At 37.5% G+C, this 26,865-nt stretch overlaps 1 protein-coding gene across 1 annotated transcript in view; it reads right to left on the minus strand.

Annotated features, from left to right (window-relative positions):
* AGBL4 (ATP/GTP binding protein-like 4) overlaps positions 1 to 26,865 on the minus strand; it is a gene marked incomplete at its 3' end in the record, with an annotated part of 877,516 nt that overhangs the window by 596,559 nt on the left and 254,092 nt on the right. The gene's annotated exons all lie outside the window — the stretch shown is intronic.

The raw sequence follows: 26,865 nt of genomic DNA on the forward strand, positions 1-26,865 counted from the left end.
TAATTCAGTCACTGTTCTCAGGTTCTGGGCTTATAGGCCTTCTGACTAGAAATGTCTTCCTGACTCATTAAGTCAAGTTTCCAATGATTAAAGGTACCACATTACCTACACCATTTCATAATTGCCTCAAACAAAAAATGAGGTAGTTTTGCTTCCCCTGTTATTGGAAGGTTGTTTCAAAACCTCTCTCCTCCACTATTTGGAAACCTTCTTCTAATTTCCAGTCTAAATTCATTCATTGACAGTTTTACCCATTTGTTTTTAGTTTAATGCCAACTTTCCTTCTTGGATGTCAATCCTACAATATATTTATAGGTTAAATTTTATCTTTTCTCAGACTTCACTTTACTGGAATAACAAACAAAGCTCTTCTGGTATGACTGTTCTTTTCTTCCCTGACCTTCTCTGCACCTGTGCCAAGGGCAGTCACCTTTTATGAAAATAGATGGTAAAAAACATACACAGTACTCCACAGAGTATCCTTTGTTTTTAATGAATACATAATATACCCCAATTCAGCCTGGAGAATGACTTTTTCAGTACTTAGACCAGAAAGACAAGGCATGCATGGGCAGATTTACAGGCTTTGTACGAGTAATTCCAAGCCAATAATCTACCTCCTTCAATGGGTATAGTATATAATAGTTCCAAAGAATGAGACAGCCATCTGATCCACAAAAGCAAACTAAGAAGTGTATAGGTGTACATAATAAGAATAATAAGATTTTGTGTATTTGTATAAAATACAAATCAGGCCTATGACATTTCATTCCTCCTATCGTGGCCTCAGTACTAATTTAAAGGGCAACTCTGTCTAATGACCTAAGCAAGCTGAGGTGGGAGCTATTGAAGAGTAGAAATATATTTAAACTAGATCTTGAATGGCCAAAATATAAATTGGCCTGAATTTGACTTCCAACAGACAATAGTGAATACAGTTAATGCTGGACTACAAGTGAAATATATTCTTAGAAATACAATAGAAAATGCCTCAGTAGATCAAAAACAATAACTATTTGAATCTCCTCACTTTCATTCCTATACAAGCATAGAAGTATCCTGCACACTGCTTCTCCATAAATTTTTTTTTTTTGCATTAAATCTGCCTTTATAATACATTTAGTCTATTTTTTGTATGTTGGAGATGAGTCATGTCACACTCCAGTCACCACTAAAATCCTACTTCTTCTAACTACGTGTGTATCAACATATGCTCAGGTTATGAGAGACTTCAAGTACAAATAAAAGAAAAATACCATAAGGCACTCTAGCTTTGTCCATTAACAACTGGTCAGATAATCAATGCCTGAAATATAATGAAAGCATTAATTATTTAAAGAAGTAATGAAGACAGGTCTGCTTATGCATTCCCTCGTAACAGTAAGAAAATTGTGGTCTGAAAATCTCCTGGCTCATCACAGGGCTCCAGCTCCTACATGCTCTGTTCCCAGAAATTTTTTGCTGTTTGAAATTAATTCTAATTTTAGGGAGACACTGAAACTCAAGACAAGATAAAATGCTAAGAACCATGCATACCTTCTTTTTCAGTCCTTTTAAGTGCATATGTTATTGCCCACACACATCTAGCATATAATTGTTGGCAGTGATGTTTTTTGGCTGGCACATCCTTTAGTGGTTGAAGGTTTCTATATTGCTAAAATGAAATGGTATGACTGCCTCAGGAAGAGACAGAATAGGGGGTTCGTATTGACACACTGCACTTTCCCAATTAAGTTAAATATCACCACACTCAGAAAATGCTTTCCTGAAAGATTTGGTCTGTACCTTTGCTATAAGATTTTGGCAGTTTGTTGGCATTTGGCAGTTAATTTTACCAAACTGTAGACAAGGCTAAGGGACAAAAATGATTCCATTATATTTCTGTCTGTCTGGCAGACTCAAATTTGCCCAAGGGCAAATCTCTCAGATGAATATTTTTAAAGCTAGAATGGCTCATCCAAATTATCTGTTTTCAGCTGCTGTGGATGCTTGGTATTCTCTGGTAATTAGAGGGCAGCAATTGCATGTTGGGCACCTGAAAGAGCAAAATATAGAGGCTGCATAGAAGCCACTTCTGTTTCTCATCATTTACAGGCTTAAGGTCCTTTGATTAGACAAAGGATAGATAAAACTTGGAGAGTGTCTGCAAATTTCCACATGGTCCTGCCAATTCGCCTGAAGCCTAATCTGGAAAGACTGCTTTAAGATGTCAGAAGGAAGTTCATCCTCATGCTCACAGAGGCTGCCAAAAAGAATGTAATTGTGACAGGTTTTGGTTTTTGTTGTTTTTTTGAATGTGAATACCATCAGTTCCTTTCACACAGACTCCCAAACAACCATCAGATGATAATGAATTTCTGTCAATAGAGACCCGAGCCAAATTTGAACTGGCAAGCTACAAATGAAAGACTATGTATCTGTTACCTATCACCTGGGCTATCCATTCCTTCTTACTCACACTTATTCTTAATTTACAAATAAACTGTCATTCAAAGTCAAAGACTAAAATTAGTTGAGGAAAAAAAAAGAACACTGTTTAAATACACACTTCACACCCTGATTTTAGGGTAGCAATAAATAGTGAAGCCATGAAGCGGCGAGGAATAACATTGGGTACGCTATTACTCCAATTATAAGTGCTTTATGTGAAGTGTCAAGCACAATTCAATATTCAGCCATGACTTTTCATTCTCGGCCCAACCTCACCCACTGTCATTGAAGGGGGACACTGGAGAAGAGCTACTTGTTTTACGTAAGGATGTTTCCCAGATGAGAATTCCCTAAGAGGGAGGCTAGGAGTCCCCCATATTTCAAACATGTCACAGCCATGACCCCTCACCACTGTAAGATCATGAAAATGGTTGTAATAACCAAAATTATTCCAGAACTAGATATCAAGATGGACAATTTGATACCCACTGTGTTTTCAACCTTCCTGTGTAAGGCGGTTCATTAGACTTATCAATGGGAGATGACACAGAGGTAATGTCAGTTACATGATATTTTACTCAAACACACACTCCAGGAAATGAAACTAGGAGTAACGGGTTAATTTGTTTCATATCTTGATTGAATGGACTGGATCCTTCTACAGGCTGGTGATTTTTTTTAATGTGTTCTGAGATGCAAAGGACCTCTACATAGCCACCGCTACAAAATAACTGAAATTTAAATGCTTACTGATTTTGCAAAACACTTTCCATTTCACAGATACACTGTACGCACTGTACATCAAAAGCAGCGTGGCCAGCAGGTCGAGGGAGGTGATTCTGCCCTTCTGCTCTGCTCTGGGGAGACCCCACCTGGAGTACTGTGTCCAGCTCTGGAGCCCTCGGCATAAGAAAGACACGGACCTATTGGAGCGGGTCCAGAAAAGTGACTGGAAAATGATCAGGGGGATGGAACACCTCTCCTTTGAAGAAAGGCTGAGGGAGTTGGGGTTGTTCAGCCTAGAGAAGAGAAGACTCCGGGGAGACCTTATTGCAGCCTATCAATACTTAAAGGGGGCTTATAAAAAAGATGGTGGCAAACTTTTAGCAGGGCCTGTTGTGACAGGACAAGGGGGAATGGCTTTAAACTAAAGGGGGGTAGATATAGACTAGATATAAGGAAGAAATCTTTTACGCTGAGGGTGGTGAAACACTGGCACAGGTTGCCCAGAGAGGTGGTGGATGCCCCATCCCTGGAACCATTCAAGGTCAGGTTGGACGGGGCTCTGAGCAACCTGATCTGGTTGAAGATGTCCCTGCCCACAGCAGGGGGGTTGGACTAGATGACCTTTAGAGGTCCCTTCCAACCCAAACTATTCTATGATTCTATGATTTTTAAACTGTATCATCTATTAAGGAGTGAATCAGTTTTCAATGTACACTAAATGTCTGGGGATTTTTGTGCAATGAAGAAACTGCTGAGAATGAAAGACTGAGAAATAAATGGATATGGGAATGGCTCTAGGGCTGACAGAGACATCTCAACATCAAATGAATGGGAGGCTTGGAAGCATACCTATTCAAAAACAGCCACAAAGTATGTTCTCAGATGAAGTTTACTGAAACAATGAGTACCCAAAAAGAAAATTCTCTCAAACACAAAGACAGTCCCCTAGACATGGCTTCCTAAACAGCAAAGCCACCCCATTAGCAGACTTGTGTTCAAACTCCATATGGTCTTGCAAAGGAAACTCGTCTTCCACAATGCCATAAAACCTGGTATCATCACAGCCCAATTAAAATCTTTCTGCCAGTAGAATGAAATGAAGGAATAAGTGTGGCTAAATAAATGTAAAAGATATGTGATGGCATTTAAAAATGTAAAAAAAAAAAAGTTCCTTCACTGCATGGGGAAGCTGTATACGTTAGTCCTAAACACCAAGAAGTGGAAAAATAGTACCAGTGTTTGTGTTTTCTGGCTCCAGCTTTAAGCGGGGAGCTTCCAACCCACTCCTAGCAGAACAGAGCCCATGCTGTTTGATTTAAACTGAAGGATTTCTTAACTTGAACTCTCTTGACTTTATCATTGGGATTTCTTCCTGTTGGGTCACTCAATCTCTGCCTCCAGTGGAGCAGGTGTGTAGTTATAATTGACCCTCTTGCTATATCCTCCCACCTGTAGCATTGAATCTGCTGAAACAACCCTGGGTCTACGTAGGGTTCTGGGAACCTGAACCCAGCGACAGCAACCCACTGCGATACATACAGCTCATGTGACGAAGTTAAACAGAAAAATGAGTTATAATGTTTCAAGTACTAAAAAAACCTGACAAAAATAAAATAAAAAATTAACAAACACCAACCTACCTATGTTTTAATGAAAGAGGGAAAAAAGGGAACAATTAATAATTCATTTTAATCATTAAACTAAGTGTCAGGTAAATATCTGGAGTTTGGTATCAATGCCACATACTCCGTGACAATGTACTGTGGTTTTCAAAAACCCTGTCAGTGTGTTTTTCATTTAACAGCAGCAAAAGTTCCATCTATAGGTGGAGACCTTTGTTTCTGTCACCTACATTCTCATGGTTACTGAGAATAAGGGCTATTAAACGTGCGGTTTACAAAACATTAGTATTTCATATTCCTCTACGTTAGTTACTAATGGAATGCAATTAACTGATTCTCTCATGAACTGTGATACCAGATATAACGAGCCTGATTCCTTTCTCTCTCACTGTGGCATAAATTAGCAGTAACTTCATTAATGTCAATAACATTATATTGTATAAAAAGGATCGATGGATGAAAATAGAGAAGAGTTAGGATAATCTAATATCAGGGCAACACATTAGAACAATATATCAAGCCAAGGAATAACAGCAAAAAGTATTTTGTTGGACTAATACATTTTAAAAACACTCTTCTAAAAATGTGTTCAAAACTATATTCATTACATTTCTAAAAGCCTACAAAATGCAAGACCAGCCAGAAATGCAGCTTAGTGAATGCTACCTAATGTCTTGGCAATCCACTGCTGAAAGGTAGCAGTGAACACAGAATTTGGTGTTTCAAATTTCACTTTAATGGATTAACTTTTCTCCCTCATATTAATTTAAAATTTCACCTTACTTTGCCTCTCTAAGCTGTGTGTTTTGAGTTTTGTAATTAAATATAAATACTTCTACTTTTTTTTTTTTAAATCTGGTTTGAAGCCTGTAAGAAGGTAACACCTAGTCTTAAAAATGTCATATATCTAAAAGAAAAAATAATTAAAGTTTTACTTACAAGTAACAAGATTCGTGTGACTTTGAAGGTCCCAGGTAAAATGTTTAATTCCTATGGCTGCTGCCTAGTACCTTCCTAAAACAAAGACCAGAGCCACAGCCTCCTGATAGTGGGCTTTTAGGCACAGCCTCCAAAGGTCATGTTCTTAAATGTATAGGAATTAAGAAATTTACAAGCATGTATTAGAGGCTGCAGTTTGGCACATAGATAGTTAAAGGTTCCATGTGTTCGTTAAAGGTTCCATGTGTTATTGTGTTGTCCACGATTCAGATCTCTATTTATCAAGATCCAAACTGTACTGTCTGGTTGGAGGAGAATAAGAGTGGATAAAAAGAACAAGAAATACCATCCCCCTCTGGATACACACCACTGATTCTTTTGCACCTACCAAGTAGAAGGACTTGACAAGATATATTTGTTTTTCAGTTAATATTCATAAAAGGTGTGAATAGGATTCAGAACTTTTTAGTACAAAGCAAAGCCAAACAAAAGGAATACTCAAATTAAAAGTCTCTCATTTTTTCAAGACACAGCAGCCTTTTCTAAGCTTTATTAGAAAATTATCATGCCAGCTGTCTCTTTTCCCTGACTGTTATTCACACAATATGCCTCTCTCTTGTTTCTTTTCAGCTTTGTACATGTATAATAATGAGTTTTCTAGAATGGAAAACCCAGTGGAATATTAAAATTGCAAAGAGCAGCTCTTCGAGTTAATTTCACCAAAGTGCATCACAACATAATACAATGTAGTAAGAATGAATTTCTAATAGGAATTCATTCATGGAAAAATTAAAGAAAATGTTATTGCTAATATAGCTTTTCATATATGTACTGTTATGTATTGGCAATAATAAAAGCTAAACATTTAAAAAACCAAACTGTTCATGACATACTTCCTGGCCTGTATCATGAACAACGTCTTTTAACAATACCGTAGCAAATATTGACTTAAGAAATGTACACTTATTATGCTATCATTGAAACACAAAGCATGGTGGAGCCCACTCCCCACAGTTACATTTTACCAAATGATAAAAAAATCTGCTGTACCATCATCAAAATGAAAACTACTAGAACAATCAAGCTTTTCATAATGATATTCGCTAAAAAAAAGGTAAGAATACAATGGAATTTCCTAAAGAACAAAAAGAAGGAGACAATGTCAACACATAAGAAGATTGGGATATCACATACAAAGAATGAGAAAACCTCGAGGAGTAAAGTAATAGAGGTAGGATGAAATACAATGCAGTGAAGGGTACGCAGCTAGAGACTAATAAGAAATTATACTATAAGCCAGCAAAACAGCAACCTGAAAAGGGGAGGAAGAAAAAGACATATAGGGTGATACGGATAAACTTCCAAAAATGGCAGATATGATCACAGATAGGATACATCAATCAGTACATTTCCGGGGGAGATTAAGAAAATACTCAGAGGACTGCATAAAGCACTGACAAGGCCCTATCTGGATTCCTGTGTGAATTGGAGAGTGAATTGGAAAAGATTCTGAGAAGTATATTACAATAATTAGGAAGGGACATACTATCAAATAAAAGGAACCTGTATGAACTGCCTTGTTTAGAAAAGTCAAAAAAAGCCTGCAAATAAAAACATTTATTCAAGGGCGGAAATCAAGCTAAAAGTCAGCGCTGGAACAGAAACAAATGGCCATGAACAAAATCAAAATAAACTGGTCATGAATAAATTTAGCCTAGAGACTAGAAGGTTTCTAACCATCAGAGAATCAAAGCACAGAAACAGCATCCCAAGGTAGAAAAAAATGCTTACTTTTAAGTGGTAGATTGTGAAAAGGTTATATGAAATAATTGCCTGTGATAGAAGAGGACCAGGCAATATGTTTCAGGAGATTCCTTCCAATCCCAAACTCTTAAATTCATATTCAACTATGCAATTATGCTCACTCTACGTCAAACAGCATACATACACCCCTCTCTCTGTTTCTCATAAGGATAAAATGTTTTCCTGTTTTTCTGTAGTTTGTTTTTCTGCATGTTTCAATTATTACCTGGAATGCTTTTGTATTTTTTTTTTCTAATAGGCTCAAACTTGCCTTGAATATTTGCTCGTGAAACCACATTTAGACATCTGACTTCTCGTCCTTGGTACTCACTGCTCCTATTACACACCACTTCTGTAACAGGACAACTAGAAGCAATCCCAAAACAAAATAGCCTTTACCTTGGTAGTAAGATATTCATCATGAGAAATACAAGTTTTAATCTCCTTAAGCAAAGGGGAGACCTTACATACTACATGAAAACCCTTGATACATCCCACACAGATACATCTAAGTTAACACATATAAAAAGAAAACAGCTTTTTAAAGGAGTGAGCTTGGAGAAGATAGGAGGCATGGTTCGTAGCCATCTAGATAGGAGGCATAGGTTCGTAGCCATCTAGAGATGGCTACGAACTGTGGAAGCTGAGCAGGTGGGAACGGCTCCCTGTTGTCCTAGGCAAGGTGGCAAAAAGTAGGGCTGGGGAGAAAAAGATTTAAGTCCCACAGCTATGCTCAGAATTTCTACTGATCCCAGACAACTGCCTGTGGATCTCTGACTAGAGGCTTCCTGAACAGCATGCATGCTATTTTATACCCTTCGCTGAACTGCCTCAGCACCCTCATATACTATCTATGTCACATAAGCACATCACCAAACGCTCTGGATTCTACCTTGGAGGCTTTTTCTGGATATACATACCCAGATTTAACTTTCTGAAGACTTTAAACACAAGTTTCAAATGTTTAGCCACATGCGGGAAAGCAAGTAATGAACAGACAGCAATCAGAAGAGGATAGACCGCTATGATCACAGAGAGACAGGCTGATAAACCAGTTGCTGGCAGGCTGCTTCTCCCCTCTACCCTCCCTTTTTTTTTTTTTTTAAGTATATAAAGTGCAGTTCAGAATATCTGATAAATAGAAAAGAAAGTCAAATAATGGATAATTTTCCTGGAATATATTACAGATTACTATTCATTCATATGTCAGCTTTATTTAAATCTGTGAGAAATGAAAGTGATCTGAAAAGACTCACTGTGTACAAAGTTACATATTTAAAAGCAAGTTTACAAATCTATATTTTAGCCTTTTGAAGCTTTTTGCTGCTTTTACTTTTATTTCAAGGCCTATAGACATGTTCTTTTTTTTTATCGTCTAAACATTAAAATTGCAGCTCCCTTAGGATGAATGACTTGTGCTCTGAGTTGACTTTTTATCAATCATATTAATTTGGAAATAAGCTATTGGTTTGACTTTTTATTCATCATAGTCAAAAGTGGATTGTGTTAGCCCTGTCCCATTTGCCCTTAACTAACAACCATTGAATCCCCATATTAATTAGAAGAGCTGTTAGATATTTTACATCACTCTTCACTATAGTGGATAATTAAAAGTCCCATTAATAAAACTCTGGTATTCATAATTTGTATAAACCTATTATGAAATAATAAACCTGATTATGCTATAGCATTTTACATGCTTATTTATTGATATGGTACTGCCTTAATTAAAAATAATTCACAGCCTTATAAAGGTTTTAAAGTGGTGGCTTTAGTTTAATTCATCTAGTACATGAAACTTCTGAGATGACTGACTAAATACTTCCTGAAACAGCCCAAAAAATTGCTGCTATTGGAAATGAGCAACATTTGGTCTACGTGTTGTTTTGGGGAAATTTTTTTTTTTTTCACATTTACAAAACCACAAACCTTCATTTTTATTTATAATGCAGAACAAGAGACTGATTGATTCCTGCTTGTGCACAGGAGGCCAATCCAGAAGACAGCAACTTTAAATGACAGCTACAGCTTAATTGGCATCATCCAAGGGAACCTGGCCTGCTGAAGCACTGAACCATCATTTCCCTAAGGCACCCTGGCCTTGCCACGTCCCCAGTCAGCATCACTTTTGCATTTTCAGATAAAGTGCCTCAGGGCCTTTTGCTGGAAGATCTATGCCAAGGACCTCTGAAACCATGAAGTCCAATGCCTTAAAACTTTTTGTCACAGTCTTTGATGAAAATGAAGTAGAGATTTACATTCATAAAAATTTGGACTGGTGCCAATTGTCAAGGAGGTTCAGGTGACGGTGACAAGATATTAAAAGCTGACTTAATCCTGCTTACCTTGTACCCATGGTATATCTTCTGAGGATTAACCATAAAGTCATTGGGTTATTCATGAAAACTCAATTAATGCAATTTGATCCATTTCAAAACTCTACCAGATAGGCTAAAAATTAAGTGGTAGAATTATAACTTGTAAGGGAATCTACAGTTCCTGAGTTGCAAAGGGGACAGCAACTCCTTGGACAAGGAACACCAAATTTATTTTCAGATACTTGCACCAAACATTCCTCAAGGGTAGAGTTTATCTGCTTCTCTAATAGTACTTCCATTATTTTTAACCGTTTTTTATAAAACCTTGGTCATTGATTTCAAGAGCCACCAAGATCTGTGAAATTTGCTGTTACATCAGGGTTTGAATACCAATTATGTTAAATATTGCTAGCTCTGTATATATGTATATAAAATATAAAATATACAAGTGCAGCAACTGAGTACTCACAACCCACAAAGATGTTAATTCCTTTTGTTATGTGTTGTCATCCTGGGTTACAGTCTCTAATCACCAGTTAGTATTTCTTTTTGAGGCAATTTCAAAATATGGGGGTAAAAACCTATTCCCCAAGATTTTGAAGCCTTCTGTGTGAAATAAGCAAGTACTTCTTTGATTTAAAGCAAAAGACAATGACATTTCATGCCAACCCTGGGGAAAAAAATAAAAAATCTAGGATGACATTCAAGAAGTCATCACAGTTTCCTCACCGAAGAAATTCACTTAAATTTCAAGTTTAAAGTTAAATCTAATTCTGCAACCCTGTTTAATTAAGCAATCTTTAGCTCTTTTCACTGAGGATTTGTTATTCCCTGCTGCATTCTCACTAGGACTGGTTAGATTTGCTGAGTTTAATTTTTATCACAGTTCTCTGGCTTTCTACCTATGTCATGTACTCCCAGGCAAAAACCACCTGTTAAAAAGCCCTACAAGCTTTCATTTGTAATGAGAGGTTAAAAATTAGAGAAAAGCAGCAGAAATGTATGCCAACTCTGACATTCCCTCAGGAAACGTTGCAAGTTAGGGAAATTTTTCAATATTATGAACTAAAGGCTTGGGCTGTCACTTCCGTGGGAACTGCTGATATTCCGCTGCTATGACTTTTGTGCAAATGAAACTCTGTGTGGGTGAGAACTGTATTTAAGTAGAGTGCCTGTGAATTTATAAAATGCAGACAAGATGTTCTGCTGCAATTTAACAATTTAGTAAGAATTTGCAATTGCAAACAAACAGGAAAGATACCTCAAAGCCAGCTTATCAATATGCAGGTGAAAGACAGTGAAAAGAGTATCTCCCACCAACAACCTCTCTTCTCCACTCATTCTTTCAACTAAATGTACACTCATGTCACAAAGTATTTTTCAGGATTGCGCTAATGTAAGTCAGATACGATAAGAAACAATACCTACTTAATATATCAACATCTTGAAATGATGTGCACCTCTTGAATTGTGGTTTGTAGAAAAAAGATACATCTATATTATATTCTGATTTTATGATTTATTGTTCTTACATTTGAAATTCAAGATGGTGACTCACTTTCCAGTACATTTTCAACACAATACAATATTGATTCTGTGAAATAATTTCCTAAAACTACACAGAGTTTCCAACAACCAGGTATTTTGATCTTCTCCATCACTAATATTTTGTAATCCTTTGGAAGTAGCTATAGGCATAAACCAAATGCCCAGGAAAATATTTGTAATACTACTTAAAATTTACCTACTATTTCCTACAAAGCCCTATTCTGAAGGATTTTTAAATAATTAATATACCAAACTTCTGAAATTTTTTTTTAAATCAGAAGTGTTTTAACCATTTTTCTGAAGGAACAATAAAAATACATTTCTTATTATTGACTTTTTAAAAGTTTGTAACCCCTGTATTTCAACAACGGCTGAGAGGAATCTTGTCAACATCAGAAGAGCTGATTTACAGGTATGCATTTTAATGGTGTATCAAAAATCCATTTTTAACTGTGTAAGCAATACATATGCTGGTATCAGTTACCATACTATACAAGGATTTTCCTTGCTTTTCTCTATTAGTGAAGAAAGATACTAGTCACAACGAATAAGGTATAAGAACACAGTTTATCAGAGTGTAGCTTAATATATATAATAATCTGGTGAAAAGAGGGAAAAGTCACACCTCATTTTATACTCTAAGCATGAATATTTAGACTCGGTTTCACTATTGCTATATTTAAAATACCTTCCCTATAATCAGCACATCACACTGACACATGCTAGTGGTGGATACGACCCTTTATCTACAGCAACACTTCATTTGTAAGCGAAATACAGCCACTTCAGATGCAAGACACTATCAGGCATTTCATAGAAACACCATGACATGACAGTACTTCAGAAGAGGAAGTGAAGAAGATAATTAATTAGAACTTTGAGGGAAATTTTTGGAAGAATATAATTAGCCGGCTTGGAACACAGCCAGAACACTAGAACTAAATAACTCTTACTTGTGAGAAATGAACCTTAAGATATTTAAGTGAAAAAGGTTGTACACATTGCTGACTTTCCAAGAAACAATGCAAGATGTCATTGACCTAAGTGTCAAGTATTCCTGAAAGTAAATTGCGATAGTTATGCTTGTGTTTGTATGAAACAACTAAATCCTTACCTCAGTTAAAATTATTGGCTTTTGATTAGATTTGATGAAATCACTAATGATTTCTTTAAGACTAAAAAAATACAACCATTTTATCCGAGAAAACTGGTCACAGACTGGTGGGTCTTAGATCACCTGAACTGATGCCCTGCTTGTTCTACTTGAATCAAGATGACTAGGACTATCAAAGTCCATAATGGGTACAATTTTCCCCCTTTAGCTATTTTAACTGTTCTACAGAACAGAATTTCAGGCATTGTTTTTTATTATTAAATACGCTACAATAAAGATAATCAGAGTAACATCCCATGCTGTGATAAAGTAATAAACAGAGCAAAGAAATTAAAACAGTAACTGGAAAACCTGGAGAGCTATAATGACTTTTTATTAGAGATGCTACGGACTGTATGCCAACAAGGTTGCAAACTGAAGTTGAGTCTCTCACACGGTACATGTATACTGTCATTCATCCTGTCAGCTCATTCTCCATTGTGACCCCGTAGATACTCACTAAATGAAGGGGTCTTAGGTGAGAAGGAAATGGTGAAGGGAAGACAAAAAAAATATAAACCAGTTCAGTAAGCACGCTGAAAATTTTAAACTGTGCTAAGGAGATCCAGCCATCTGGGATGCTGGAATGCAAAGAGAAGGAACATTTGGAGTTGCAAATATGGATGTGGTATGGTGCATATTGTTTCTACTTCTATGGATTCACCACTCTTCTTCAAGCCAGTGTAATCTATTTCCTGTAAGTTCATACTGCAAGGATCAGGAATCGTCAGTCAAACCGCTTTCAGACTATTTTCTGCAATTTGCTATTGAGCTATGTAATTGCTATAGATTACCATCCCCTACCTAAAGGCAGGCTTTGCTGGCTCCTGAACATAGCCTCACGTACTTGAGGATGAACAAACCTGTCCTCTGCCTCCATATCAGTAGTTTTTGCAACAACGTCTTTCTGTCCAGCATGACAGGAGATTAATGTAGACAGCCTTTACCCTTCAGCCCGCCTGCACGGATATCCCCACCAGAAGTCGAACTACACGTAGCACACCCTACATGGCTATAAAGATTCACAACTGCCCCACAATAGCAAGGCATGTTTGTGAGCAGCAGCAGATGCTTGCAGGTTATAGAAATGATATTTTTATAATGACTGTAGAGGTGTGCATATGTAGATGAAAGGAAGAGAGAAGCCCAGCCAAGTCTCACTCATCTGGTGGCAGATAATTTCTTCATTCTGCACTTATTTTAAGGCAGTTTTTAAAAGCATCTGCACCTATGAAGAAATACTCAGTGTGTATTTCAAGGAGACATTTAGAATCACACTGTCTGACAGCAGAAAAGCGGGTAGAAATCTCTCCACCCAAAGAGTGGATGGCCTTTCAATAAATCTTTAGAAACAAACACACACACCCCTGCCCTTGATTTTAAACTGTAGAAGAATTCTACTCTGCATGGGGTTATCTATTAAACACATGCTATACCTAAAGCAGGCCACTGAAAACCAAACAAAAAGCAACTAGAAAGAGATTACCTGAAAATTGCTATTTCTGTATTTTGACTGAGTAAGTAGAGGAGCGCTTCCCCGAATAAGTATTCAGAGCCTGTCCCCCCTACCCCAACCCACCCCCCCAAAAAAAGTTTAATTTTTCTGTGTATCCTGTCTATAAACATCCATCCTTGTTATGACAGGTCCAGAAGAATTTGAGATTTCACTGTCACATCCCAACATCTGCCTCAACAGCTCACTCCACATACACACTGTACTGCCAGCTGTACATTATAGCCGTAACAGCCTGGGTAGCCAATACAGCAGGGTGATCATCACTGAACACTGTCTCAAACAGCAAGAAGATCAGGCACATTACTGCTTCACCGCGACACTGACGTCTGAAATAAGGAGGCTCAACAATAGCATCATGCCACCTTGCAAATTCCTTCACGTTCTCTCCTAATGTAACTGGCAGTTAAATTTAAAAGCTCAAAATACCGGTCTTGTTTTTCCTGACTTGACCATAGAGCACATACTAACAAAGAACAAATTATTCTAGTTTTTGATCTAAAGCACATTCTTTGAGAAACAAAGCATCACTGCATTATATCACAGAGGTTTATTTTCTGTGGCATTGAGCTCGGAATGTTCCTTCAAAAAATTTATAGCCACATTAAAGTGAGTCCTTGTGAGGAGAAGGAGACTGGCTGGAAGAACAGAGGTGAATATAGTTTCAGGCTATGTCAAGGCTACAGATTTCTGCCAGCATTGCTGCAGTGGTCACGGATTAGAACTGGTTAAATCCCTGAAAAATTACCCACTGTGGGAAGAGTTCCCTAGCATACTCATAATCTAAATTTTACAGATCAGCATAAAGTGCAGCAACTCCATTGTAATGTTATCCTGGGAAAGGGTTTCTACTACATACATAGACCTAGTACACTAAACCAGAGACTGATTCATTGTGTAAACTTCTGTGGAATAGGTAGTCATCATATTCATGCTTTTTGTCTTCTAATTTTAAAATTTCAGCTTCTCTTTAGCTCAGTAAATCTATTCTTCAAAGAAATTCACTCAAATGATACCTGGCAGGTCGGAAACGCACAGTAAACATGACATTGAAAGATATTCAACAAACTTGAGATTAATGAATGCTTAACTTGCTACCTTACTGCCTATAGTCACTCTTCTCTTGTAAATTAGGCTGCAGAATGACACGGTAGGAATAAAATGGTGAAAAGAGAGGTCAGTAGCAATGCTGAATCAGACCTCCCTGAGCTAGCATCCGAGCTGGTATCATCACTGCACACAGCAGTGCCAAACTGACTCATTCAGAGCAGGACTGAGTGTCTCAGTACCTGCAGCCTATTTCCTATCCACCAGCTGAATAATCTACCCCGGGATAATTGAGACACTACCGTACTAATTTTCCATCCAAGAGTGAGCTTGGCTTTGAATGCTGTGATAGTGACTTTGCAAAGGCTGCTTTACCAATGATCTAAAGAAGCAAGTGTACCACTTTAATTTCCACTATAAACACAGTAAAGGATTTATTACAGTCATCCACACTGATATTTCTACCACTACAAAGTCAGATGAAAACTTGGAAAAATCCTTGATTTAATTTTAGGCAAATCTGAACTCTGAATTTCCCTTCTCTAGAAAATTTGAGTCAACAACTACCTTCAGCATTCTTATAGTTACCTTATCACAAAGCCTGGAATTTTTTTGTTCTCATTTAAAATTTTACAGAGTATTTCCTAAGAAAGAGCTACTCACTAGACAAATCGACGTTTTAACTTTCTGTGAAGGATTTTCTGAATTTTGGCTACAATATATTCCTGAATTCATTTCATCCTTTGTCACCTGCAACTCCAATCTCGACAATAAAGAGATGGGCCTCTCAGATAAGGGGGTTCATATGGTTCTAGTCTCTACTGACTGGCTGCAGTAGAGGGTAAAATATCTGGCAATCTTAAGATACAATGGAGGAACACTATTAAAGTAAGTGGAAATGTGTTTTTAATAAACTGGCTCTAAATTTCCTTATATGCATCATCAGCTCTTGTATCCCCAAGAGGGCTTATTAGATTCAGATAAAATGTTTTAGAAAATTCTTATCACCTAACTACTTTGAGCTGCATTAATCATTTTAAATTCCACCCAAATCATGAGCAAAAAGTCTGCTCTCATCTAATGAATATAAATGCTTTCCCTTCCATAGCTAAATTTCTTGGGCTGAAGTTTTACAAACATTTAATGGGAGATGTTCACAGAAAATCCATTAAACAAATAAAAGGTTGTGTGTGCAAATTTCCTGTGCAATATATTGTGTGGAAATTCATCCCCTTTATTGCTTAGCATTTTCTTTTCAAATATCAGGGTTGGATTTTAAGTATTTAAAAGTCATACTTTTGATTTTTTTTTTTTTTTTTACATCTCATTACTCATAATATCACCTTAAAATTATTTCCTTGCAAATCATCCTGAGCCTTCCCTAGCCAAGCAAAAAAATGAGGAATGGCACAGAAATCACACAGGCCAGCAGTGATGATCTATGGACAAATAGCTTAATTCATTCACCCGGATCTCTCCATAGCATGTATAACACTGAAATGCAGATGTTCCGTACGACATTAAATTCCCTGACTCCTACGTTTGCTGTTATCTAAATAAACAGCACTTAATTCTGGCAGTTTTGATTCTGTCTTTCAGACTGAAATCTCTGATCAGAAACTTTCTCTTGTCTTTCCCAGGTCCACAGATACTGTTCTTTCCCATTTTATAATCTGTATTTATGTTGAGGTGCTAGTGGGTATCACGTAATGCCATGGGTATAAAAGAGAGAAGTATGCAGATGACACTTATGCATTAAACTCTGGCCAGCTGTCCCAGTGTAGGATGACACTAATGACTTGACGAAAGCAGCTGGCTGAAGTGAAACCTAGATCACAAGATACCAGATTAGTCAAGGATTAATGGTAAAGGCACTGGACTGGGATTTGAGAATTCTCTGCTCAGTTCCTGTTTCTAATCCATTTGTGACCTTAAGTAAATCACTCGGTCCCAGAACCCCAAGAGGTAATTAGACACCGAATTTCCAAGGATGGATCTAAAGTGGATCTAAGTGGATCTAAACCCTAATTAAACTTGCCAGATCTGACCTGAGCCAAACTTGCCAACACCAAGACTATCCTATCTGTCCTGGTACATGTCATTATGGGAGTCTTACCTTTTGTCAAGGCTATGGCAGGGATGCATCACCTCAGTGCCCTTGATGGACTCCTCTCAATTAGACCAGAAGTCTGAGAAGCCAACGTGCCATTCAGGCTCACAGCACAGAAGAACAGCTCACGTGCAGAGTTTAACGCTCTGTTTGTCAGGCACCCACAAAATATATTTCTGGAATACTATAAACGGGTTCAGTTCAATGGAAAACCAAAGGAGAGGCAAACCAGTTAACCCGAAAAGAAGAACTCTGCCTTGTCAGTGTGAATAAGGTATGAAATCTCCAGTGCCACTTAAATGGAAAGTGCGGGAATACAAACAGCTGCACAAAGCAGCTTCTTCCATCCTTTACTGACTGAGCAAGTATGCTAAAAGTTCAGACTACTTACATTCAGAGAAACACTAGTTCAGGAGCTTCCTCAGCATATCACCTAGCACTCTGGGAACTCCCTTTTCTCAAAAGCTGAGTGATTGACTCACTTGACTAGGTAGGATATTTTTAAAAGTTCAAGAAGATTCAGTGCCCAAATGCAAGAGAAATAAAGTAGAAGTTTTATGTTTAACTCTTTTAAGCCTTCAGTGAAAATTCCAAACAGTATTCCCAGGTGAAATACAGCTTTGACTTCATAACTCCTAACTTTGCACATACTTTCTGTATTAGTAATAAGAACTCCAATAAAACTCATCCATGCAATAAGCTCACTGAAGCCAAAGAAATTACAGTGATGACTACTTTGGTCTACTGTCTCTTAATTAGCTTCTTTCACATTCAATTGACTGTGTTTCAGCTAGCTCTACAAAACCAAAGTTTATTATATATAGGGTAACTGATTTGCCACAGATGTGCTAGTTTTAAATCATACTGATCTCCAGAAGAGTCTGCGCCCAGATCTCTCCATCTCTGCAGAGGAATAGAAGGTAGCTGCCCTGCGGCTCAGGCAGCTGGACCGTGCAGAAGGTTCTCTGCAGGTCTGAAGATTTGCAGCTGGGAGGAGTTTGGCCATGGGCACAGGGCAGGTATGCTGCCAAACATTCCCTCCTAAAGCCAGAGGAGGATGAATACTTCCACAAGCAGTATTTGTTTTTTCATCTTCCCCGGCAAAATCTCTTTGAAGAGCACCCTGGAGACACATACTAGCTAGGAAGCATGTGATGCTGCAAGTCTCCCCTGGGGTAGGGAGAGGCAGAGCTTCTACAGTTACAATGAGGGCACAGGAACACTTACTGACCTTGTTGGATGTTAGGATCTACACAAATCTTAGGGAAGGAGAAAGGTTTAAAGGCTATATTCCCCAGAGTCTTATACAGGAGAGAAAAAAAATATATCTTCCCAAGCTGCAGAAATTCAGTGCATACACTAATGAGAAGAACCATGTGCAATTTCTTGGCCTTACCACATATATATTCCCCAAAAGTATACAAAGTGGGTCACACATGAATTTAGATACGGATGGATTTCTACCATCAAATATTAACAACTGAGCAATTTTTTGAATACAAAACTCATTTGGTTAGGCATTCATGAACAGGTTTGAGGTTTGGAGTTAACACCCAACAACAGTTCAAATGCTCATGCAAGTCTTCTCATAACTACCCTCCACAGCAAAACACTTTCATGCTTCCACGCAACTCTCTTCAATCCATCCTTCCATATCTGAGAACAGGACCTGACATCTCTTCCTTCCCATTTCAGATGTTTTCTTTTCTGTAAACTAAGTGGATCTACTCTCCCTTCTCCAGAGACCACCCAGTCAGTTCTTTTGTTTTTGAGCTCTCCGGATACTTTCCCATAGTGAAGCCTCACTCATACAGTCCACTCATTGAACACATCTTAAAAATGCATAGAAATGCATAGAATTCTTTCACCTTATTCCTACTTTCCATCATCAAGATTCTTCCGTTCTTTAAAGTGTATATACATTGAGGCTTAGAATACAGTGTAAAAGGAAGTGTTTCGCAGATCCAGAGGTGGAAAGGCAGAGAAGTAGACCCTTAACTAGATAGCTGTTTGGGTTTTTTTAATAGAGTTGCTACAAGCTTTGGGTAAGCATTCAGGATGGGTTTTCATAACTATTCAGGAAAATTCAAATGATATTTTAGTTGTTCCTAGCACACCCACTCAATATTTCTTTGTACTTGCTTAAAATTTGGACTTGCCATTGTTTTTAATGGGTGCATATGCAAACAAAGACATAACTGTCATATAAAAGGTTAGAGAACATATATAAGAGAACACAGAACCCAAATATAATGAAGGAGGTTCACTACTACTTAAGCCATGTTAAGGAGATATGATTTCAGTGGAGACAAAAGAAATCTAGCAGTATAATTCCATATGGTGAATCAGGTACTGAAACTTATTTTCTATCTTCTTACAATTCTTAAATACAGCAAAGGAGGACAAATCTTTTTATGGATTTTGCTCCCATAAACATGTTATATTCACACTCTGCAGAGGTTTTACAATCCCTATAGCTCTACATATTGTAGAAGGAATACCTTTTTTTTTTTTTTTTTTTTTTGTCTTTTTTAGGGTAGTCACAGTATTTCAGAGACTTACGTAGCTGGAGCCCAGCAAGGTTTTGAGCATTACAGCTTCTAACTGTAATCCTCAAATACTTTCTTTATATTTTAAATACATATATAAATAAAAAAGAAGTAGAAAGTTAAAAATCCATTTTAAAACCCTTCTCTCAGGAATATAACCCAGAGTGATAAGGAACAAGGCATTTATCTTCATTTGCAGGGAATGACATAACACAACTTAGTCTGCTTTGCTTTGCCACTTGTGAATTGTTTCAGCACCCCAAATGTATGAAAATCAACACTGCTATTGTACTCATCAGCGCCTCTTTCTCTCTCTCCTTATATATATATTTATCTTTTTTTCATCTTCTAAAAGGCACAAACAACCTGTCAGATATATTCAAGCATATGCAAAATTCTAACTAGACAGATAAAAATAATCTTTGTTCTTTCCCCATGTGCTCTGTGGGAGTTTTGTCTTGTTTGTGTGATTGATCAGTTTGTATTTTACTTTAGCAAAATCATTTTTCAAACGCATACATGCAGTTTGAAAGCAGAAGAAAAAAATTTGAGCCAGACCTTTTACTGGACAAAGCAGAGGCAATACAGAGCAGAACTGCAATGTTTAACAAGATTGTAAAGTGTCCCACCAAATAACATGAGAATCCTTCTGAGAAATAATGGAATTTTTTTTTTCCCAGTACCCTAGTACCCAGGGTTGTATGCTAACATAAATTTCCCAGGGGGGAAAAAAAAAAAAAATCATAGGTTTCTAATAGCCATTCTATTTTCTCTGACAAATTAAGACTTTTGAGGATCGAATGGCAAACGAACATCAGAAAATTGGCAGAATAAGTTAAAACCATGAATGAATGCATCAGTCACCTTCAGAAAAGGTCACATTTCTTTTGATCATTCTTTGGTATGCTGTAATAATAGAAGCATACCAGTACTTCCCATGTATTCCTCTTCGTGTTTTCTCTTTCCATAGAACCTTACAAAGATACCCTCTATGGATTCTTATTTTGCTATCAGAGTATAGTAACGCTAATTTTTGTCAGCAATGAAGGTGATAGATAGTCATGCAACTGTACTACTTGGAAGATAGTTTCTCGCTTTTACCCTTGGCAATCTTCAAAATAATTTGTTAATAGGTAAGATCGCTTCTTATAACTTACCCCTCAGCTTCCTTTTTTTTTTTTGACACTAAGTTTTATAACTTGCATTCTTTGTACATCTCAAACTTCTATGTCAATGGAAGTCAATGGGAGATTGAGGCATGTATAGAACGCAGAATTAAATTCATCGTCCACTAATTACTTGTAATCCATAGCAATTCTTCAGGGTTCTTTACCACAAATGTACTGTACAGACTACGCATTTCCTCAGCAGAACTTACTTTTGCAAAACGCTCATCTAAAACAATCACTTGTATTTTCTTCGTTTTAGTTATGGTAGCACTTGCTGAATTGGGTGAAAAATTAGAAAGTTTTACAATTGCAGGGTTAAAAACCATGAAAGTGAAAGATATCACTACAACATTGCAAACATTTTTTTACAGATTTCCAAAGCTAAAATTGTACTTCATCCTCAGCGCAACATTTTTTCCTTGTGAGAATGCATGTATTCTGCTAATCATAGTCGTCACTGTATATTACTTCACTGCTGAATGATGGGGTAAAGGATCTTTCATTCCTAAAATAGCTATGATTTTATAAGTGTGCTCATCAGCTAGTTTAGACAGTGTAATTTAACTGAAGTCAATCACTGAAAAAGTATTAAGAAACAAATTTGAAAAAGCAGTGTGTAGCAACAATGCAGTAAGCTATCTCAGAGTCTTCTGCCTTAACAATATTTGTTGCTTTTGCAATATGCAACTTGCTCATTTTTCTGGACAGAAATTTTTAGAAGCCTCTACAAATAATTCACAGTATCAATAGTAATCAACACAGCAGGAGTCACCATCTTTAACATTCCTTTTTTTTTTTCTGAACGATATTGGTGTTTACTTAGAAGTTTAAAGACGAATCCTGTAATTTCTGGGAAAAAAAGTAGGTTTCTTTTTCAGTATGTTTTCCAGACACCCACCCCTCAACTCTCTGACACTCTGGGTGACCTTAGGCATTTCAGTTGACCTCACTAAACCTCAGTCAGCTCAGCTAGAGGACAGAGTCCTTTTGAAAAGCAGATGTTGCATCAGTGCTGAGTTTTCTTGGATAAATGCATTTAAAATTAAAAGAAAGCTATGACTGTTCAATGACCTTTCAGTACACTTAATGTCAAGGGCCTTTCTTTTGGAGACTACGTGTCTATCTGGAATTGCTAATGCAATTTAAAAACGGAAAAAGAAAAAATCAAATTGTAACAGCTCATATACAAATGCAGAGGTAGGGATTGCATGTTCATTCATACCATATGCTTCGGCTGTATTGCACCATTTCTCTTGGTTTATTTCAACATAATTCATTTATAATATTGTAACATCTTATATTCGTGCAGCTTTTCATTTTAAGTTCTATATTTATGCTGGATCTTTCATGCTGGAACATCTCAAAATACATCCAAATTTAAACTCATATGCAGACAATACACACTAGACCAAAATCTGTAAAAACATGAAGAATATAGTCAAAAAACAAATTGACAGAAAGCCAAGAAACAATGTTGGGTATGTGCAAAAAGAAACACAGTTTTACATAATGAGGATACAATCTCCCATAATATCCCCAGGCCCTGCCATCTGAGCATGGATGTTTGCACTTGTCAGGTACCAATTCCACATGCTGCGCTGAGCAGCTGTGAACCACAGGTGGAGTGAGGAGAGCAGGGCTTGGTGGCTTGAATGACTGACAACCCCCAGGCTGGGGAGAACTCTGGCAGTGGCTGAAGCAGTCCCTGAAGTGGGCAGGAGTAGGTGTTCATGAGCTCCTCCGTCAACGACTCAGCACGTACACATATACATGTACATATTTCAGTATGGTTCCAGTGTAATCTCTTCTGGACTTTAAATCTCTGCCTGCTCTTCTCATGGTTTCATTCCCCTGCTTTTGCCTTTTAAGGCAAGAGAGTACAATGTTCACCTATTTTTTTTTTTCAAGTCCAGAAGTCCAGCAAATCAGGATTTTTTAATTCATCTAGTATGTGAAATCAGTTACCAAACACTTATTTTCTAACCAAATTGACACATGTCCTCATTTATATGAAACTGCTTTTAGTGCAACTCCCCAGGAAGTATTGTCTTAAGGTCAGATTCTGCTTACGGTTACTGCACTGTTACTCATGCAACTACTCGTGAGGCAAAAATGCAGCACTATTTAACACAGTAAAGTCATTCCAAGTTTTTTCTCATCACCAATAAGTATGAGGGAAAAACAGAAAGAAAAAGTAAACACAAGTTTACAAATTCCCACATCCAAAACCAAAACCCCTAAGACTGTACTGCTTCTAAGCCCTTACAAAATTTCTGCGTGCTGTAGAGTATTACTGTAAATATGCTGGTATGTCAGCTTTAGAGGAGAGCGAGCTACTAACTGCATAGCTACCATTTAACAATGCACTGCACCCATAAATTCCAGGAAAAGGTGATAAAGAAGTTGTTTTGGTCCTCGACTGACTTGATCCTCATCCTCACGCAACGCAGTTTATCAGAAGCAACTGGATGCAGCAGACTGAAGTGGCAGAAAACCTGTGCAGAAAGTATATCTCTGCATATTCAATGAGCTATTGTACAGGGAGGGAGGAAATCCGAACAGACCAACAGTGCCTGGCACCTTTCCAGTTGGCCACTGCCCACTTCCTTAAGGAGGAGGAGAGCACATGCTCCAGCTTTGAAGAAGGCTTCCTTCTCCTCTAGTCCCCCAGACCTCCCAGCTCATAGCTCAGTCACCTATCAAAGCCAATTAAAAGCAAAGCAGTAACAAAAAGTGTTATTGTCTTTTTTTACTAATATACATCCATACACTCTCACTACTGCAAACAGAACAATATTCTGACTTTCTGGGCTGTGTTTAACCACACAATTCCCTAGCAAGACTGAGAAAGAAACCTTGGGAAGGATTAGGAGGTTATATAATGAGGACAAAAGGTCACCACCCAAGCACATGTTAAGAATTTAAAGTTTGGTTCAATCTTTAATATATTAATATATTGCATAGTATTTTAATACATAACTATCCTTATAGTATAATCCTAGTACATTAAAAAAATGCTGTTGAGAATAACAAAGGAGCATAGTAGAGCCTCAACCATAGCTCCGAATTTCCTCATGAACAAAGAGACTGTTATTTTCAGTGTTTGATGACCTCCTAGCATATAGTGGGTATTACCATAAACGAACAACAAAAATAGTAATTATTTATTAATAAAGAGGGATAATAAGTAAGAGTTTTAATGTTACAATGTTACTATTAAACAAACACAATTACTGTAGTTTTAATGTATACTCTTCATTACCTTCTGTTGGCTTGAATACTATGTGTAAAAATAAAACTGTATGGCCTTTCTAATAAATAAAATTCAAGTACTGTTTACGCTTTGCAGCCTTGCAAAGAGTAGCTGACTTTATCACTTGAAAACATTCTGAACAATTTTGAATCATTCCCTGGAGACTATTAACTGAATTCCCTTAGATATTTTGGGATTCTCTGTTCTACGTTCAGATACCTGAATTGATATCTGGAGATTGTCTAATTGTTCACCCACTCAGACCAAAGCATCTTAACTTACAGAAATATTCTCAAAGACAGTATCAAAAGCCTTGTTAAAGTTGAGGTAAATAACCACTTTCCCCATCATCCACAAATCCCTTTTTCTTATCATAGAAGGCAGTCAGGTTGGTTAAGCATCCAAATGCCTTCCCCTTCACGTGCTCAGAAATATCTTCGAAGAGAACCTCCTCCACAATTTTCCCAGGGTCCAAAGTGAGGTCAGCTGGCCTGTGCTTCCTTGTGTAGACCTCTTGGACATTTTTGAATATGGGTACAACATTTGTCTTTCTCCAGTCATCAAGAACTTCCCCCCGTTTTCATGATCTTTCAAAGGTGATAGACAGTGGCTTCTATAGGACATCAGCCAGCTCTCCAAGCACCTCAGATGCTGCCCATCTGCTCCCATGGCCCTGAACAGGTTGCGTTCCCTCAAGTAATTCCCGTCTCAATCTCCATCCACTGCTGGCAGCTCTCCTTGAACCCTGACTCTAAACAGGTCCTAGAGGCTTGGGAGGCCTTGTCAGTGAAGTCCGAGGCAAAGAACACAATGATTGTTAATGAGGTTATTGACTGTAGAACCAAATCCAGGCCTGTATTGGGAGTGCTGTCATACCAGCAATACAATTGTCACAGTGTAAGAGTGGGCATTAAACTTAACATATTTGTCATGCACAAAACATTTTTTATGCTGTCTGTGTCTCACAACCTTATCATTTCCTCACACCAGAGGGATCAATCAATTTCATAAGCAATGTCTTCCAGGCTGTTTTTGAGATTAAATAGTAGGATAGCATTCCCAGCACCTTAATCCTCACATGCTCATACTCATTCAGCTGCAACAATTTTGACATGCAGGTCATAAGGTTGATTTGAGAATAACCAAAGCAGTTCATAAGGTTAATTTGATAACATCCAAACCTGTAATCTGCAATCAGCTGTAGTAAGGACCTCCAGCTGCACAGGTGGTACAAAGATACCCATGCTACCCACAACAGCTGGGGAACAAAAATCAATGACATTGTTGTAGTAAATTTGCAACGTGTACACAAACCCTTTGAAACAAGGCACATAAACACCTCCTGTGAGAAACAAAAGCAGTCAAAAATGAAAATACAACAGTCTGCTGTCATCTACATTCGTTAAAGTCTCATATGCAATCATGGCTATGATTTTGCATTAATCTCATTTCCCATGATAGGTTTATAATCTGTGACTGCTGAATTCTCAGACATGAATATTGATCTGAGGCACCATGATCACCAGATAATTTTGATTCGGAATCATATATTCACTGTACTGTAGTTTTATCACTCGTAATTGCAGTCTGTCAAAGCCAAGGTACCTATGCATTTCTGCAGTGCAAACAGTGTTCGTGAGTAACTGCCTCTATCTTCTGTTAGGACTGCAGAGTAAATCTGGACAGCTGATTACCCTAAACAACTCTTACAACACAGAAGCCTACACTCTTCTTTCAGACAGACACACAAAAATAACTGAAAGGACTTAATTAGGACACTGATGATTGAATATACAGGCACAGCAGTAGTGAATTATTGTTTCTCTATATCTAGAATAAATTGCAGCTTTCACGGATTCCAAAAGTTAACTGGCCTCTAACTCTTCCCAACCTATAAGTGTCACTTACCCCTCTGCAGTAGCAGAATTTAACGTTCCCACTCCTCTTACCAACCTAGATAATATTCTTTCTTCAATTGTTTCTGCATTTCCTACCAACAAATCCCATACTCAAGCTGTTCCCAGAAGAGCTCTACAATGTTCCCACTTTCTCCCCAGAACCCTATTATATTTGCTTGTTAATAATTTCTTCTGTAGATTCCCTGTAACACATTGTTTGCGTACTCTTCATTATGTTCTGCTGGGCTGCTTGCCCCATTTTCTGTGTCTAATTCTGATGTTGCCATGGTACCATAGTAAGTAGCAGAAGTAAAGGCTCTACAACAGTAGATCACCTTTTACTGCACCGCCTTTTTACTAAAAAGGAAACAGTCCACCTCAATAGTGACTATTGCTCCTATTAAGCTTATTTAAAATGCTTATTTTATGTTTGTAGGCCTAACTCCTTTAAGCCAACAGGAATTTTGCACACTGAGAACTACAGATTTTTCTTTTTGCTTCTTTGTTACTGAAGTACTACCTAAAACCCCAAAAAGCTTGCTAAAATATTTGCCCATTCATGCTTTCGACTTTTTTCTTATTTGAAGTCTTCCATTAACTGGGACATTTCCCAACAAGTTAAGAGTGATTTCACAAAGAACTCTTTACAATAACAACCTTTGCTAGATATCATTCCTTTCCTAGAAGGAGAAAAAAACCAACCAAACAAAAAAACCCCACCAAACAGATTTGAACTTCAGATAAGTAATGGATGGTTATGGGAAATACTGAATCCTAATCACCACAC

Source organism: Pygoscelis adeliae, unplaced genomic scaffold (genome assembly GCF_000699105.1).
Source record: "Pygoscelis adeliae isolate BGI_AS28 unplaced genomic scaffold, ASM69910v1 Scaffold82, whole genome shotgun sequence".
NCBI classification, from domain to species: Eukaryota; Metazoa; Chordata; class Aves; order Sphenisciformes; family Spheniscidae; genus Pygoscelis; species Pygoscelis adeliae.